Below are 17,902 nucleotides of genomic sequence, written 5' to 3'. Positions count from 1 at the left end.
AACGCCGCGGGATAGACAGTCTGCAGGGTTCTCACATCCGGACACGTGATAAAAGTGTTCCGACGCTATGTTCTCTGTCACCTGTACGACGCGGTTGGCGACAAAGGTTCGCCAGCGGTGAGGCGAGCTCTTTATCCAATAAAGCGCGACTTTAAGTCCGTAAAAGCGTTAACATTCATATTAAGGCGGGCACCGTAATTATTTAAAAGGCCCCGAATTAATTTCGAGAGCAACACGATAGAACAAAGTTCCAACCGTGCGATGGTGTGTGGCGTCGAGGGCGCCACTTCGACTTAGCGCAAACAATGCGAGTGGTCGTTCCGTTGTCGGAGGCAACGTGGAGGTAGACGACACCTCCTTACGCCTTCTCGCTGGCGTCCGAAAATCCCACGAGTGACACGACCGAATCATCAGTGAAACCTAAGTGACGCGGGATTTGAAATTCACTAAGCGCTGGCAGCTCCGCCCAGTATTTGCTAGCTGCCACAACTTCACGATATGGGCCGGCGGCGTGTCATCCCAATCGATCTGTGCCTGCCACAGATCCTTTGTGAGCAATTTAGCACAAAGAATAGTGGGGGCGACGAACCCCATGAGATCCCAAAGGCGAGCGACAGTCGACAATATCGAGCGCTTAGTGCAAACGACATCTGGCGGCGATATTTTAAAATAAAACTCGTCGGAGTCGGTGTACCAGTGTACACCTAATATTTTATCAAAATCCACTCCAGAAACGCGTCTATAGGTCGCGGGCACGTTATCTAAAACAATCTGTGAGTAAACAAATCTATTAATTCCGTACAAGCGTCGACGGCTTGCTCTACGGTAGGCGTTGAGAAGGCCAGATCGTCAGTGTATAAGGACGTGGAACCTACTGCGCTCGCGAGTGGGTATTTATGCCCGTCGTCGGCGATCAGCTGCTGCACCGTACGCTGTGCGTGATATGGACTGGATTTCAAACCGAAATACAGGCGGTTGAATTGATAAAGCTTGAGCGGTTCTTGAGAATTTAAAACGATAATATATCTGTTGATAGCGGCGGTCTTGGTTCCGTACTATAATTTGTAGAAACATTTGACGGCAGTCGGCGGTCATGGCTACAGCGTGTAGTCGAAAATTTAAAATTATTTGAAATAAGTCACCCTGTAAATTAGGTCCACTGTGCAATATGTCATTAAGAGACAATTTAGACGTGGTCTTACAACTCGCGTCTAACACTACACCGTGGTGCGGAATGACGTAAGACGGGAGCGCGGGCTCGTCTCTAAGCGCGGGGGCGGGGGATAAATAGTCCTTGCTTATGTACTCTTTGATTACAGAATCATAAGCGAGGCGAAATTTAGGAGATGCTTCTAATTTACGTTCTAAACATAAAAAACGTTTGCGCGCGATTTCATGCGAACCACCTAACGTATAAACATCTTCGCGGAAGGCTAAGCCGACGATATACCGACGCGTTATAGGGTCTCGCTCGGTAGCTGAGCAGTAGAAATGTTCACATTCAACGTCGTCGGGACGCTCAACGGGCGGGCCGGGCACTTCTTCGAGCTGCCAGAATCGTTTAACTAAAGCGTCCACAGAGGTAAGTTCTGTAGCGCAACAAACCGTAAGACACGTCGCGCGAGGCAGTGCGGTAGGTACGGAACCCATAATTATATATCCGAGTACCGTGTTAACGGCGGGTGGTATCGAACAACAACTACGAACCACGTCTGGTAGCAGTAGATGAGGAAACAGCGACGCGCTTATCAAGACATCTATTTTATCGGGAATCGTGAACGATGCGTCTGCCAGCGGTATGTCTTATGAGAACGTGGATTTTTCTATGACAGCTGTAGGCAAACTGTCCGTAATTTGGTTCACTACTTAACAGCTGATTTCATATTTAAAATTACGATTATGGCGGGATGCGAATTCGTAATTTAATGAACTTTAAGGCTTTCACAGCCCGCAAAATCCTTGATGACTACGTGTCTCGTAGTGCGACCTTTAATACCGAGGAGATCGCAACACTCCTTCGTAATAAAGTTGCTTTGCGACGCGGAATCCAAAAGAGCGCGGACCGTGTGTCGTTCACCGCGTGAGTCGAAAGCGTGGAACTGTGCAGTAGCTAGAAGCATGGTATCGCTGATTGCGCATAGCGGCGGCGTAGCGACGGTCGACTTAGCGCAAAGTGCTACGCCGGTGTGTGACGGGGCGATGGTGGCGGCGGGCGGCGGCGGCGCTAGGGCGGTCGCGGTCACCGAGGTAACGCGACTGTTGCTGTGCAGCGCCCGCGTCGTCTGACAGTCGCCGTTCAACTCCCGTTCGAAATGAAGCGAAGTATGATGTCGCGAGTTACAAATACGACACACTAGATTCGAGTTACAACGCAAAACCTTGTGATTAAGTTGATGCAAACATTATGTTCCTTTGCCGCTCGAAAACGTTCCTTCGGTAGCATCCTGGCAAAAGCACCACACTTATAAATATTTCGATGCGTAAAGGCACCTGTTACTATTGTTACTTGCTACGTTACCGTCACTAACTACATAAGTCTGATAATTTGGCGGAGGCGGGGCGCGGGGCGCTTTCGTGTGCGGCGTAGCACGTGTACTAGCGCGCGGGGCGGGGGAAGGCGCGTCAGTGACACGCTGAAGTATTTTACATTAATTTATTTTTACATTGATTTTTAATATACACAACCAAATTGTCAAACGTGGGTGTCGCCTTGGGGTCGCTTTGAGACTCGAAGGCGCAGATCGTTCCCGAGTCGAGTTTCTTAAGCGCGATATGTAAAATGAACAAATCCATTAAATCCGGTAACTTCAAATTTTTGAGTGCACTCACTGCGCTTACGAATTTTTCCGCGAATAAATCAAAGTTAGCGGCGGAAGCGTTTGCGATGGGTTTGAAATCTAATATTTGATACATATAAGCGGAGGAGAACATTCTTTTATCTTCGTATTTATCGAAGAGCTTTTGAAATATTAATTTATAATTTTCTGCGCAAGGTGTAATGCCCGCGCAGGCGATTCGCGCCTTACCGGTAATTTTACCTAACAAATAATATAACTTCTCAGACTCCGTAAGTGAAACATTCTCGTGTATCGTCGATTTTAAATTCGCGTAATATAGGGCCACGAACAGCGGTAGGGAAGGTTGACCTCGATGAGGTACATCACGATTTTTGCTTGCTTGCGCGGGTCTCTTGTCGTCGTCATAACGTGCGGCGAGTCATTTGAGGCGACAGTACATCTGTTCGAATGAGATCAAACTCTTATAATTCAGGCTCGCGGTAGCCTCCACTTCGAGCAGGCGTCTATTATAAGAATCGACTGAGGTCTGAAATTCCGAGCGAACTACCTCAATGTTCGCACACGCATCCAAAAATGCATCTACGGTCTCCCTGTCGCTCGGTACAACGGCCTTAAACAAATCGTGACAATAATGCAAATATTCAAACATGGCTTCTCGCTTCGCCTTTAACAGGGCGAGTTCGGGATCCTCTAAACTGTCCATATTAATGATGGACCGCAGATCAATAAATAAGAGTAATCATAATTCAAAAGAAAACGAATTAGCGACACGGGCGGCAATCTAGCGATAGTAATATAGCCAATACTCGATTTTACAAATTTGGTTAGGTATGGCGAGCGACCAACAGCAATGGCGGACAAAGCAAGCGTGATGCTTGCGTGCGGACTAAAACTCGCGTAGGTATACGAATATGAACGCGTTTTATTATTAGTAAACGTGGTGTAAATAAATGCGTAGGTTTAACTTATGTGCATGTAATCACAATGAAATAACAAGCGAGACAAGAACTATTAATTATAGGTACGACGCGATTAATAATATGGCGATGGCGGGTGAGATAACGCGTGGTTTTTATAATATTATTTAATACGATATTGTATGTTACGAACTTAGTGGCTTATATAATATTATAATTTATAAGGGAGGGTTCACATCCGCGATCCGAAGGACCACTAAAGAAATGGACGCGCCAGTTCTTTAAAATCGTTGCAAATTATGTTACTTGTATTTAAAATTTAATATAAATTAATAATGTGAGAATAGGAAAAGGAAGTTTGAGGGGTACCTGTCGTAACGTTGCGGTGACGCCAGGACGTAGCTGCCTTCTCCCGTTTAACCTGGCCTTGAATGCCACTCCAAGGAGCTGATGTAGACTTTAGCGGAAATTGCCGCGGCACTACACAATGATCTGCGGGCCCGCGATACCTTCCACTTACTTCTCGCGTGGGTTTTATTAGCCCAGTACTGATTCCGGCACTGACGCGGTGAGAAGAAAAGACTGGACACTTATTAATATACGTATTAATTACTGTTGCTGCCTGATTCGCGATTCACGACTGACTGACGCCGTCGACTCCAGCGTTCTTCGCATCTTCGGGTCGACTCGTGCGTCGATCTTCTTCGGCTGCAACTATAATTGGAGGATTCGCAGGGGGGTAAGGGATGAGGGAGGGATAGGGAAGGTATGTTGGACTACGGAAGATTCTCTAATGTTTTGTTCGCATTTATTTAACTAGATGGCGCTACCATAATATATTATTGTATAAAATAATAACAGCTTAAATTACTACAACTTTATAAACATTTAACTATTTTCATACTAAATAGTATATTGTCAACATACAAACAACCACAGCGGACACAATTTTCTTATAGCGATTAATGCAAGCAAACATCTGTTACTAACAGCGAATGTGTACCGGTTTTTGGTTAATGTGTATAGTGTTTGTTAATGTGTTAAGGCATAATTAGTATGTCTCCCACAGTGATCGACGCAAGACCTATGCTACCTTGTACAGTTTTATATCGAGTCTGCTAATCGTAATTTTTAGTTTGTGTTTCGTGTAATATTCATTAAGTTTTGTTTGTATATCTGTGCTTCAGCTTATCTTCCTATCGCAATACTGTCAATCCTATTGTGTGTGTGTGCTAAAGTGAAATAAATACTATTTTGAAATTAAAAGTCTTTTAAAAAGTTTATAATCCTCAAATCGGCTAAAGTACGATAGTCGCCCGCCACGTACCAACTTGTTCTAGGTTTTCGAATTCATTATGTTCGTGTATTTGATGCTTTATAAAGCGTCGAATTTATTGAATTGTTGTTGATGAATTTACTAGATCGATTAATATATAATATCTTAGTAAATGTTCTAAAAATTAAAACATGAAAGAAGTAAGCCTAAAATAAGACATTTATTTAAAAAAGGGGGTAATTTAGGTATTTTTATCGAGTGAAGTATTTTGAATTGTGTATTGAATTTATGATTTCTCTAGATAAATAGCTCAAGATTACGATATATTTTTTTCATTTCGATTACTTTGAGAAATCTTATAGAAAACTTTAAAATATTGTAGAGCTCGATATAAGTATTTCACGAACCGATAACGTCTTAAGATCCCAATTTTCACAAGATCGGCAACACTTTTATGATTCCTCAGGTTTAAATATACAATATCGGCTTGTGTGATCACATACCATCAGGTGACCCTTATGTATGATTGGTTGTTCTCCTCTACCATATTTTTTTCAAAGTCGCATCCTGGTTATTAGCTCTTTAATTATTCTATTCTCATACTTTTTTGGCTTTCTTCTTCTCTTGTAATTATATTTCTGTATCCTCTTTTATCCGGAGGTCTTGCTTGTAATGTCGCGATTCCCACCAGGTGTCTACTCACCTGAGAATTTTTTCTATCAGTATTCTGATATAGGTATCAATATTTTTTTGTTTCGTATCACTCGCTATTGCTCTGTTTCTAACATATCTAGGGCCCCACAATGGCAGGCACAGCGAGGCTTTTCTGAGTTTGCATGCAAAACCGGTTGCTAAGACCGTATGTAAGTTTTTTAAATCAAAATTTTTATTAGAGATTGACGTGTGAGTGAGTGTTCTTTATTGTTGTCAACGTGTTTCTTGAAGCGGGTCAATATTAACCACCAGTTATTTGGATTCAGGCCTCCATGGGCGTTCCTCCAACATCAGTCTCAAGGGCGTTGGCAATTACCGGTGATGATCACCTGCATTTTTACAACATTTACCACTAGCATCCACTTCCGCAACCGTTCTGGAAGGGGTTCTAAAAAGGGTTGGAGTCTCTCGAGCACATACTCATGTCTCATGGAAAGCAAGAAAGAAGCGTACAAATATAGTCTTAAAATACTGCATGCAAGTGGAATATGGAGATTCCTAACAAAGATCTGTTTAGCGTGTAATAAAGTATGATACATTCTTAAGTTTTTTCTTTCTTTAAGTAAGATACATTTAGATGCATAATTTATTATAATTTAATAATAATTTATAATTCAGCTGCTGCAAACCGACCACTCTGGTGATAAAAAAATGGGGTTTTAACAGTAGTAAACGCTTTCTTAAAGTAAGTAGTCTTCTGGGGTTTAAATTGACCAAGTATCCGCGACCTTCATGTGAAGGTGATCGGACAAACTCTTGTGAATATTTTTGATAGATGATACAAATATTCCGATGTTGGTCTTCGATTTCTTAAGATATACCAGCATGGCCGTTTTTTACTAGCGATGGGTCGTCGACGTAATAAGTGTGAACTAGACCGATCATTTTTCGTCGACTAGTCGATGGACTAGTTCAAATCATGGACTGTAGTTCACCTTTAACGGTATTGTAGATGATAGACAAGACAGTATATTACAAGTATACGTTGCGAGACGGAACGTTCGAATTGACTGTTGCGGCTCGTCGCGACCGCCGTGGTTTAAAATAGACTGTGTTAATTAATAATAATGGCATTAATTTAAGTTGAATAAATTAGTAATATTGAAATTTAATTGTTATAATAATGTAAAATTTATGATGATTCTACTAAAAATAAAAGCATTATTACAAAAATACAAAATCATATTTTGGCGTACTAAAAAACCAACTGATTTTTTGTACATGATAAGTAAGTAGTAGGGATGAAAATTAGTTCATAATTTACATTATGTTTTAAACGGACGACAAACGAACTCCTTGTTTACGTCTGTCATAGTCTATGAATTGAACTAGTCCATTTGCAACCCGTTGTCGACTGGTTGATTGAACTGGTCCGTTCATTCAACGTTCATCGCTATTATTTAGAGAATCTCCAGTTTTATAATCGGTATAACAATGCATTCTGGAGGTGTTTCAATGCATTGTGGCAATCCAGCATTCACGGACTTAAGGTTCATTCAGAATCACCTGCATGCTTGCGCCGAGTTACGATGCTCCCGATTCACCAGAAAAAACCCTCGGGAACCCCATAAGATGAAGTATTGACAAGTGCCATGTGCTACACTTAATCAAAAACCATCGCTTTAAGCTACTATTCAACGGCCTTCCTTCTTTACATAGCCGTCTTCCATTAATTAATATGCCTCCTGGCGATCCTCTAAATATGCCCGTCTGTTTGTTTTGGGAAATCTTAATAAGAGAATAAGAGATAATCTGGTCTGATTTTGACGAGTTTTTTGGTAGATTTAATTCTCTCATAAAAATCAAACCAAATCCGATGAAACGGTCAGATTTCCCAGTATGTTCATGAATGAAGCTGCAGGTGGTCACCCACTTAGAACAAGTTCCATCTAAGTGACCCTCAAAAGACCCTTAAATTATAATAGATAAAAACATATTCTAATCCCATCATAGAGATGGGATTAGAATTCTAAGACTGCTTTATATTTTACCATACACAAAGATAGCTTCTATCTAAACAGAGACACAATCACAACAATATTAAGTTTCAATCGCTTTGATAGATACGGTAACAAGCCATTTGTGACGCTGTTACCAGCGAATATAGAAATCATTTTACGGATTAATTTACTTGTCGTTTTAGTATTGAAGTCGTGTTCAATTGATTAGAGAAACGTTATGTTTTATACTGGCTGTGTTTTATTATGTTGGTAATTTTTACTATTATTTAGACTAATATTGATATTTAGGGTTTCTTAATTTTTGTTTTTATGGAATCTGAGGGCTAATGAGCTTGCTGCACCTGATGGTAAGAGGATTATGTTCTCAATCGCTAAAAAAAACACCGCTGTTTTTTAAATTTGAATTTTCTTGTAGCCCATACCGCTTACCTATATGTATAAGGTAAAAAAATAACCGTACAGAGGGAAAGAAAATAAGCATGTGTTTTCCTAACCCCATCGTTCTGACACGTAACAATATGAACTAATATTTTGCTGGCTGATAAAAGATCTTTGCTTAAAATTTTATTGTTTATTAAATTTATGACGTTTTTAATCTAATTTTACTTAACTTTTTACACAAATCACTCTCCTACGCCTTGCTTCGATTATAAAATAAAGTGTAGCTTATCAGTAGAAGGCGCTGTCCTTTGCACATGATGCCGGCTAGATTATGGGTACCACAACGGCGCCTATTTCTGCCGTGAAGCACTAATGTGTAATCATTATTGGGCTTCGGTCTGGAGTCTAAGGGGCACTTCACATCTTATGTCTCAAGGTGACGAGCGCAATTGTAGAGCCGCTCAGAATTTTTGGGTTTTTCAAGAAACCTGAGCGGCACTGCATTCTACTAGACAGCATGTATCAATAACCATCGGCTCAACGTTCTGCTCGTCTCGTCCCTTATTTTCATAAAAAAATATATAATTATCGTATTATCGTATTATCGTATTAACATGGTATATGTGAACGAATTTTTAAAATCAGTTTACTTAAATCAATTCTTTAGTATTTATAATATTAATTGTTGTGAATTTAGGTAATTTTATAAACTGTATTTATTTCAGGTTTGTTAGTACATACTCTTATTGACACTGTGGGCATACCCATTGCTAGATCACGATTAGTCCAGACTGGACTTAGAGCCAAATTTCTAAGACAAGGGTAGGTAATGTTTATTAATGTCATATGGTAGAGGAGATGTAATACATGCGTGCCAGCCTGGGTCACTAATAAGCGGTATCAGTTTTGAAAGTACTGTATTACAACGTAGTTGCGGGAAAACTTTTCACAAAAATTATTAGATTACTATTAAACTGTATTATTATACATGGGGCACACTAAAAGTGCAAATCTATTTGAATTTCCAATGTTATATTTTTTGAAACGTTGCAACCTTCTTAGTAATAAAAAAAACAAGTAGTGGGAAATCATTTATCAATTGTTTTTTATCATACATCAAAGTTCTACGTACGCAACGTAAATGGAATTAAGTCGAAAAGATTTTGGAGCGATGATTTTTTATTTATTTTAAAAGTTCTCTCTCTCCGCAAGACTGTGCCGCCCGTCTTCAAAATGCTTTGGGGGAGAAGCACCTTGCTTGAGCACTGTGAGTCGATGGTTTGGTGAATTTGAGATAGGTCGGGTTTCTTTACATGACGAATTTCGTGGAGGGCTGCCTTCAACTGCCGACAACGAAAATATTGTGACTACTGGTAAGCGGCTACTTAAAGGATACCCGCATATTACCTATAAGACAATTCGGGGACTATTAAGGATTGTTATGAGCCAAAATCAGAAAATTTTACACAAAGACTTAAAAGTTCGGAAACTTTGTTGTCGTTGGATTCCTCATGAACTGACAGCAGAGCAGAAGCGGGCTCGCGTGGAGTGGTGCTCACAGATGCTAATGAAGTACGATCACGGACATTCTAATGCTGTTTATGACATTGTCACAAGAGACGAAACGTAGATTTATTGTTTTGAACCCGAAAAAAAAACAGCAATCTTGTGAACGAGTGTTTGTGAGGCAGAGCAGGCGAGAAACGTTTGTAAAAAAATGATCGCATTTGTTTTCTCAGCTACGAGTACCATCTGCACAATTCCACTTGAAGATCAAAACAGTGTTAATGCCGAATTTACGAATTTTGTTGCCGAATTTTTTTACTCAGGGTGTTAAACAAAAAGATCGCGATAGACGACCAAAAAGCTGCGTTCTCACACATCATGACAACGCTTCTTCACACACGGCCAACAAAACTAAGTCATTTTTATAATAATAATATATTTAGCTTCCGAACAAGTACATCTCGTCACCCATCCTGCGCATAGCAACGACCTAGCACCCTGTGATTTCTGTATTTTCCCCAAAATCAAAGATTTGATGAGAGGTTCACTTTTACCAATTCCGAAGTGGCAATGATAGCGTTCAATAAGTACGTAGAAAACATGCCTTCAGATCTGATGTCCTCCTGTTTTTAAAAATGGTTCGATTGTATGAAAAAATGTTTAAAATGTGTTTTAAAAGGAGAGTATTTTGCAAAGCAATAAACATAATAATTTAGTTATAACATGTTGTATTTTTAAGTTACGCAAAATAATTAGTGTGACCTACGTAGCACATTTTAGAATAAAGGTATTGTACGAATGCGACTAATCCACAGTGTACTAAAATATTCAAAGAAGCCGGCCGAAATCGTTTAATAGAGAGAAACCACAAACCCGGGAAATATAGACTTATAATAAGCAAATTACTAGCTCATTCAACTTAGCACAGCCTCTTATACTGATCAATTGGTTTTTTTTTTTATGAAATAGGAGGACAAACGAGCGTACGGGTCACCTGGTGTTAAGTGATCACCGCCGCCCACACTCTCCTGCAACACCAGAGGAATCACAAGAGCGTTGCCGGCCTTTAAGGAAGGTGTACGCTAGTGTAGGTGGGTTATGCAAAGCTGAGTTGTTTTAAATCATATTATCATGCTAAATATGTAGACGCGACGAATGAAAACTATTGAATTTTTTTATTAATATTTGGTTCAATAATAATATTTATATGCTGTGTTTGCTAATAGAGAACGGTGTTATACCTAGGCCATAAATCGCCCACAACAATTTTATTTTCTATTTGCAGCTTATATAAACCACGACGATAAATCAATAGGCGCTCTTAAAGCAGTCAGTATATTCTTGCAGACAAGTCTTAATACCACACGCCTGTTGCTTGCCCAGCCTTCTAAAGATTAATATCGCTAAAGCATAATCTATTTTACTCAATACGAGGGCGGCACTGAAAATTTCGGAAATCAAGGAAGTGACACAACATTACTATTTCAAAATGTATTTATTGCTTTTCGAAGTATTCTCCGCGAAATTTGTTTTGCCATCATTGAAGCAACCATTCCATTCGAAAGTTGGGGTCTCCAAAATGGCCGTTTTGTAGGCGTCCACAGCTTCTTCGGGTGATGAAAATCTCTGACCACCCAATGTATTATTCAGTTAAGAGAAAGTATAGAAATCATTAGGGCCTAGGTCGGGACTGTACGGCAGATGGTCTAATAATTCTATGTTTTCTTGCTCTAAAAACTCTTTTGTTCTGTGCGCGGTGTGAGAACTCGCATTGTCGTGATGGAGGATGATGCGGCGGTTGCAGTTCTCTTTACGGAATTCAGAAACGACACTAAAATTGTCAACATATTTGACAATTTTACTGGTCGTTAGTTGCCTTTGCCTTGCAATATCACTTTAGTGTGCCCGTGACATTACAATGTCACTAAAACCAGGCCGTCAAATTGTAAGAACTGTAGTCGGTTGACAATATACCGTTTAATTATTATATCACTAGTGAAATTGTAATATCACGGCTTCGACAAATATACCGCAGGTATATATAATGGTATCTGTAATGGTATAAATAATGGTATCTGTAAGCTCAATTAAAAAAATCCTTTAAAACGTCGCTTCAATTTGGAACTTTGCACACTTGATGACAATGACAATTTCGCAGTTTTCTGGCTCTAAAACTCAAATGTTTGTATGTGATAAAAAATATTGTGTATTAAAAATTTCTTCATTGTTTGCAGGGTTGAAACTACAGAAGACCCGGAAGACCCGGCACAGAAAAACTGTATATGTTCTCAAATATACGATCCAGTATGCGCGTCGAACAATCAATCTTACAACAATTTGTGCCTAATGTCAGAATAAACCTGGAACAGTATCTATGATACATGAGGGGAAGTGTGTACCATTCAGAAGATCTAGAGCGTTTAGAAAATATTTAAACTAAAGTATTAAGCTGCAAAGTTGTTTCTTATTCCTGTTCATAATATACCAACCTCTAAAGCTTCTAATATAATTTGAGAGTACTTTTGTATTAAAGTACATTACAGAACTTAGATTACTTAACTTACTAAAGTTGAACAATTTATAATTTTAAAGTACCCTCACTTCTAGGATAGTGTATTTACTATTCAAACAAAACAAATCTTGTAACTATATTTACAATACTATGACTACATAAAATTAAAACTATCTTTACCAAGAATACTAGCAGCATTTTCGCGTTGGATAGCAAGGCTGATCCGTTGACCGAAATAGCTGCCAGCGCTTGGGTTTCCAGTTTCCTTCTGGGATTAATTATTCAAATCTGTATACCAAGTATTACGGGGTCAATAATAATGGAATTATATCCAAGAGTCCCGGTTTCGATTTCCGCATCGTCCATATATTTTGCTAGACAAATTCAATTTGTATTACTATAATTATTTGTCAAATTCTTAGGAAAGGTGAGCTGCTGTGTAGTGCACCATGCTGTGATGAAACATAAGAATGCAAACGAAAATCGAAGCTATTTTGAGCTCATAATATTATGTGTACTTACCGGAAATTTGCGAGAATTTCAACAATATGATCGTTCGATCCATATAAAGTTCTACGTGCTAGTGCAGTAGATTATATCTCCATATAATTTCCATTAAAACAAAGTAAGGATTCTTGTATTCCAAATACTTTCCAAACTTTGAACAAAGCAAAAACATTCAACAATTAAAGTTTGTTTTAAGGATGCCATGGTAATGAGTGAGAAAATTTGCTTTTTGTAGAACTTTCTATTTAAGATAATTTTATGTGATAGTTTTGCTTTTACTGGATTTTACTTTAACTTAAAAATGACACAATGATTTGTCATATAACATTTTACTTGTTAACGTTTCAATTAAAACAACGCAATTATTTTTAGACGCATTAACCGAAAACCGCTTTGGATTCTTTATAATTTCACAGTGATGAAAAAATCATATGATAAATGATACTTTTTTATTTCTATTGAAAGATTAATTGAAACAACAAAATATAAGAGACTAACTGTTGAAGATCAGGCTGATAAATGGTACTTTTTTATTTCTATTGAAAGATTCATCTAAACAACAAAATATAAGAGACTAACTGTTGAAGATCAGTCTGATAAATGGTACTTTTTTATTTCTATTGAAAGATTCATCTAAACAACAAAATATAAGAGACTAACTGTTGAAGATCAGTCTGATAAATGGCACTTTTTTATTTCTATTGAAAGATTCATCTAAACAACAAAATATAAGAGACTAACTGTTGAAGATCAGTCTGATAAATGGCACTTTTTTATTTCTATTGAAAGATTCATCTAAACAACAAAATATAAGAGACTAACTGTTGAAGATCAGTCTGATAAATGGCACTTTTTTATTTCTATTGAAAGATTCATCTAAACAACAAAATATAAGAGACTAACTGTTGAAGATCAGTCTGATAAATGGTACTTTTTTATTTCTATTGAAAGATTCATCTAAACAACAAAATATAAGAGACTAACTGTTGAAGATCAGTCTGATAAATGGTACTTTTTTATTTCTATTGAAAGATTCATCTAAACAACAAAATATAAGAGACTAACTGTTGAAGATCAGTCTGATAAATGGTACTTTTTTATTTCTATTGAAAGATTCATCTAAACAACAAAATATAAGAGACTAACTGTTGAAGATCAGTCTGATAAATGGTACTTTTTTATTTCTATTGAAAGATTCATCTAAACAACAAAATATAAGAGACTAACTGTTGAAGATCAGTCTGATAAATGGTACTTTTTTATTTCTATTGAAAGATTCATCTAAACAACAAAATATAAGAGACTAACTATTGAAGATCAGTCTGATAAATGGTACTTTTTTATTTCTATTGAAAGATTCATCTAAACAACAAAATATAAGAGACTAACTGTTGAAGATCAGTCTGATAAATGGTACTTTTTTATTTCTATTGAAAGATTCATCTAAACAACAAAATATAAGAGACTAACTGTTGAAGATCAGTCTGATAAATGGTAATTTTTTATTTCTATTGAAAGATTCATCTAAACAACAAAATATAAGAGACTAACTGTTGAAGATCAGTCTGATAAATGGTACTTTTTTATTTCTATTGAAAGATTCATCTAAACAACAAAATATAAGAGACTAACTGTTGAAGATCAGTCTGATAAATGGTACTTTTTTATTTCTATTGAAAGATTCATCTAAACAACAAAATATAAGAGACTAACTGTTGAAGATCAGTCTGATAAATGGTACTTTTTTATTTCTATTGAAAGATTCATCTAAACAACAAAATATAAGAGACTAACTGTTGAAGATCAGTCTGATAAATGGTACTTTTTTATTTCTATTGAAAGATTCATCTAAACAACAAAATATAAGAGACTAACTGTTGAAGATCAGTCTGATAAATGGTACTTTTTTATTTCTATTGAAAGATTCATCTAAACAACAAAATATAAGAGACTAACTGTTGAAGATCAGTCTGATAAATGGTACTTTTTTATTTCTATTGAAAGATTCATCTAAACAACAAAATATAAGAGACTAACTGTTGAAGATCAGTCTGATAAATGGTACTTTTTTATTTCTATTGAAAGATTCATCTAAACAACAAAATATAAGAGACTAACTGTTGAAGATCAGTCTGATAAATGGTACTTTTTTATTTCTATTGAAAGATTCATCTAAACAACAAAATATAAGAGACTAACTGTTGAAGATCAGTCTGATAAATGGTACTTTTTTATTTCTATTGAAAGATTCATCTAAACAACAAAATATAAGAGACTAACTGTTGAAGATCAGTCTGATAAATGGTACTTTTTTATTTCTATTGAAAGATTCATCTAAACAACCAAATATAAGAGACTTACTGTTGAAGATCAGTCTGATAAATGGTACTTTTTTATTTCTATTGAAAGATTCATCTAAACAACAAAATATAAGAGACTAACTGTTGAAGATCAGTCTGATAAATGGTACTTTTTTATTTCTATTGAAAGATTCATCTAAACAACAAAATATAAGAGACTAACTGTTGAAGATCAGTCTGATAAATGGTACTTTTTTATTTCTATTGAAAGATTCATCTAAACAACAAAATATAAGAGACTAACTGTTGAAGATCAGTCTGATAAATGGTACTTTTTTATTTCTATTGAAAGATTCAACTAAACAACAAAATATAAGAGACTAACTGTTGAAGATAGTCTGATAAATGGTACTTTTTTATTTCTATTGAAAGATTCATCTAAACAACAAAATATAAGAGACTAACTGTTGAAGATCAGTCTGATAAATGGTACTTTTTTATTTCTATTGAAAGATTCATCTAAACAACAAAATATAAGAGACTAACTGTTGAAGATCAGTCTGATAAATGGTACTTTTTTATTTCTATTGAAAGATTCATCTAAACAACAAAATATAAGAGACTAACTGTTGAAGATCAGTCTGATAAATGGTACTTTTTTATTTCTATTGAAAGATTCATCTAAACAACAAAATATAAGAGACTAACTGTTGAAGATCAGTCTGATAAATGGTACTTTTTTATTTCTATTGAAAGATTCATCTAAACAACAAAATATAAGAGACTAACTGTTGAAGATCAGTCTGATAAATGGTACTTTTTTATTTCTATTGAAAGATTCATCTAAACAACAAAATATAAGAGACTAACTGTTGAAGATCAGTCTGATAAATGGTACTTTTTTATTTCTATTGAAAGATTCATCTAAACAACAAAATATAAGAGACTAACTGTTGAAGATCAGTCTGATAAATGGTACTTTTTTATTTCTATTGAAAGATTCATCTAAACAACAAAATATAAGAGACTAACTGTTGAAGATAGTCTGATAAATGGTACTTTTTTATTTCTATTGAAAGATTCATCTAAACAACAAAATATAAGAGACTAACTGTTGAAGATCAGTCTGATAAATGGTACTTTTTTATTTCTATTGAAAGATTCATCTAAACAACAAAATATAAGAGACTAACTGTTGAAGATCAGTCTGATAAATGGTACTTTTTTATTTCTATTGAAAGATTCATCTAAACAACAAAATATAAGAGACTAACTGTTGAAGATCAGTCTGATAAATGGTACTTTTTTATTTCTATTGAAAGATTCATCTAAACAACAAAATATAAGAGACTAACTGTTGAAGATCAGTCTGATAAATGGTACTTTTTTATTTCTATTGAAAGATTCATCTAAACAACAAAATATAAGAGACTAACTGTTGAAGATCAGTCTGATAAATGGTACTTTTTTATTTCTATTGAAAGATTCATCTAAACAACAAAATATAAGAGACTAACTGTTGAAGATCAGTCTGATAAATGGTACTTTTTTATTTCTATTGAAAGATTCATCTAAACAACAAAATATAAGAGACTAACTGTTGAAGATCAGTCTGATAAATGGTACTTTTTTATTTCTATTGAAAGATTCATCTAAACAACAAAATATAAGACACTAACTGTTGAAAATCAATCTGATAAATGACACTTTTTTACGTGTATTAAAACAACAAAATATAATAGACTAACTATTGAAAATCAATCTGATAATTGATAATTTTTTTATTTCTATTGAAACATTCTTTGAAACAAGAAAAAATATAAGAGACTGTTCTGATAATTAATTAAGATAGAAGTGATAGAATGATTCAGTTGCGCTTAAACACAATATAGAGAATGTAGTTAATCGACGGGAAAGATAACACAAACACTGATCTCCTATCTTATTGTGACGTCACGAATGCTTCCATTGTTAATGTATTAAGTCAAAATAATCAAGAGTTTTATATTTTTCACTTATTTTTTCGATTATTTATACGTCTAGATACTCGTAGACTATGAAAACGTCGAAAAAAATAGAATTAAATTAAACAAACTAACATGAAGTAACAAATCGCGAGTGTAAGACGGAACCTGATCACGCACACTAAGCCAATTCCTGGCCCGATTTTATCGGCTGTCAAACAGCAAGAGACTTTCTAAGCGTATAAATTTTCTATAAAGCATAGGATTGTCTCACTTGATTCGTAGAGAAAACACAATTATAACCAACTACGTAATATATTTAAAACGGCATCACTGACTTTCGATCGGTGTAGGTATCAACTAGTTTTGGTCCAATCAGAGGTCCTTCCAAAGGGTGACTGTACGCCCATTCTAGCACTGCGTATTTAGACTCATGACAACGGGGGACTGTGATAATAATTATTTCAAAATTATTAAAAATATATATTTAAAATTATGTCACTCAAATTTTTGCTGTAGGTACGTTAAATTATTAAAACTTTCGTGAGATATTATTAACTTTATTTATTTAAAGCGGCTTTACTTACCGTTTATCGGTGTGGGTGCCGACTAGTTTCAGACCATTCGGAGGTCCTTCGTCAGGGTGAGTATAGTGGGTTCGCAATAATGTCCCGTCTCATACTGCAGATTTGCACTCGTAGTGCGTGGCGTCACAGGGCGGGGGGCGCAGGGTGCCGCGGTAGTGATGACGACTACGGTAAAACTGAAACTTTTCTGTCACTATTGGTGTACGTATGTTGTTGTTAACTTACCGTATCTGTTTGTGCTTTAACATTACAAAGGAAAAAGGCAAAATGGCAAAATTTACCCTGTGCTGCCTCGGGGCGTAAAAAGAATAGGGTAGTCCCAGGTCCAAGGGTGTCGTAAGAGGCGACTACGGGCTTTTTGAAAGTGGGAGAGTCACGCTGCTGCCTTATGACGTCAGCACAATCGGGCCAGACTCGTCCGGGTTACTTACCACACTCGCACAGAATACCGGCGTGAAGTAGCGGCCTAGTGCCGCTAT

The 17,902-nt window shown here is 36.4% G+C and overlaps 1 long non-coding RNA gene across 1 annotated transcript; it reads left to right on the top strand.

Annotated features, from left to right (window-relative positions):
* The first annotated feature begins 7,841 nt into the window (after positions 1 to 7,841).
* Positions 7,842 to 11,917, top strand: LOC126973170 (uncharacterized). The gene is made up of 3 exons (XR_007731271.1): positions 7,842 to 7,911; positions 8,773 to 8,869; positions 11,788 to 11,917. It is a non-coding gene; the product is annotated as an uncharacterized LOC126973170 (long non-coding RNA).
* The last annotated feature ends 5,985 nt before the right edge of the window (positions 11,918 to 17,902 follow it).

The sequence above is a fragment of the Leptidea sinapis genome, chromosome 28, assembly GCF_905404315.1.
Source record: "Leptidea sinapis chromosome 28, ilLepSina1.1, whole genome shotgun sequence".
Taxonomy (NCBI): Eukaryota; Metazoa; Arthropoda; class Insecta; order Lepidoptera; family Pieridae; genus Leptidea; species Leptidea sinapis.
The sequence above is the reverse complement of the archived record's forward strand: the minus strand, read 5'-3'. Positions and strand labels throughout refer to the sequence as shown.